Source organism: Halichoerus grypus, chromosome 6 (assembly GCF_964656455.1).
Source record: "Halichoerus grypus chromosome 6, mHalGry1.hap1.1, whole genome shotgun sequence".
NCBI lineage: Eukaryota > Metazoa > Chordata > Mammalia > Carnivora > Phocidae > Halichoerus > Halichoerus grypus.
In genome coordinates, this window is record NC_135717.1 from 105,395,117 (window position 1) to 105,396,939 (window position 1,823).

At 34.8% G+C, this 1,823-nt stretch overlaps 1 non-coding gene across 1 annotated transcript; it reads right to left on the minus strand.

Moving 5' to 3' along the window:
* Positions 1–720: 720 nt before the first annotated feature.
* Positions 721–793, minus strand: LOC118535508 (small nucleolar RNA SNORD112). The gene has a single exon (XR_004917212.1). It is a non-coding gene; the product is annotated as a small nucleolar RNA SNORD112 (small nucleolar RNA).
* Between the last annotated feature and the right edge of the window lie 1,030 nt (positions 794–1,823).

Consider the following 1,823-nt stretch of genomic DNA (forward strand, 5'->3'; position numbering starts at 1 on the left):
AAACAAAAAAGCAAACATCAAAACTAATATTTCAAAGTTATAAATAATAAAACAAACATTTTTAGATTAAACATTTTGTGAGACTAGTTATGAACCTTTTTTTTTTAAAGGTTTTATTATTTGACAGAGAGACACAACGAGAGAGGGAACACAGGCAGGGGGAGTGGGAGAGGGAGAAGCAGGCTTCCCGTGGAGCAGGGAGCCCGATGAGGGGCTCAATCCCAGGACCCTGGGATCATGACCTAAGCCGAAGGCAGCCGCTTAACGACTGAGCCACCTGTGCACCCCTATAAACCATGTTTTATAATATAAGAGCACTCTCCCCAATCTCTATTCCATTGCCAGTTTTATATGGCAGCCCTTCGGCCAGCACTGCTACTATTCTTACTCTTTCTTTCATTTCTCCATAGTCTATACAACCACTGAGACTGTGGTGGTAAATACAATGAAACAAATTTATTCAAAAGGGAATATGGGTATGGAGGAAATGGGGACAGTGGGGGGAATGAACACAGATGTAATTATTGATCCTGGTGGAAGAGAGATTGAAAGAGATCAGTGCCTGTTCATTCTTGCATTTATTATTTTAGGTCATAAAATTAAATTTTTATCTCTGTTTAACAGATTCCACTAAGCATATTGATCCACTAACCCAGTTTTCTGAACTGGGGATGTGATTTATAGGATTTAACAGGATAGATGTTAATTAATTAATTTTTAAATGGACCTTAGTTGCACAGAATTGTGTTAATCATAATGCTTGGTTTGTAGATAAATTATCTTCATTGGTCCATGCAAGGTCCTCTTTTATTTTATGTTTGTAGGTATGGTACATATGTGTATTATTAATATAAAGAACATCCATAAACTCACAACTTAATCAAGAACTAGACTATTTCTAGTTATTTATACCTATACATTTATTCATCCTTATTCTGTTCTTCTAGCTCCCACTTCCAAGTAAACACTACCCTGGATTTTTTGTCATTCATTTTCTCTCTCTCTTTCTTTGTAGCAACAGCTTTATTGGGATACAATTCATATACCAAAAAATGCATCCACTTAAAGCATATAATTAATTTTTTTTAGTGTATTCACATACTGGTACAATCATCACTACAATCAATTTTAGAATATTTTCATCATCCCCAAACTAATCCTGTGCCCTTTGCAGTTCTCCCCATGCTCCTCATCTCCTGCAGCTCCAGGCATCCACAAATCTACTTTCTGTTTCTATATATATTTCTATGCTACCATTTCACTTAAATGGAATCATCATGTTGATAATGACTTTTGTCACTGGCTTCTTTAACTCAGCATAATGTTCCAAGGCTCACAATGTTGTAGCATGTACTAGTGTTTCATTCTTATTTATTGCCAAATAATATTCCACTGTGTGGTTATACCACATTTTATTTTTCTATTCACCAGTTGATGGGCATTTGGATTGTTTCCTCTTTTTTTGCTATTATGAATAATGGTGCTATGAACATCCATGTACAAGTGTTTTTGCAGACATGTGTTTATATTTCTCTTGGGGATATATTTAGGAAGTAGAATTGCTGGGTCATATGATAACTTTATGTGTACAATTTTGAGGAACTGCCAGATAATTTTCTAAACTGGCTACACCATTTTACATTTCTATTAACCATCAATGAGGGTTCCATTTAATTTTTTACAATTTTGTCAATTCTTGTTATTATCTTTTAAAATTATAGACACTTTAGTGGGTGTTAAATGGTATCTCATTGTGGTTTTGATTTCCATTTCCCTGATAACTGATGATGCTGAACATCTTTAGTGCTCATTGGCCATATGTA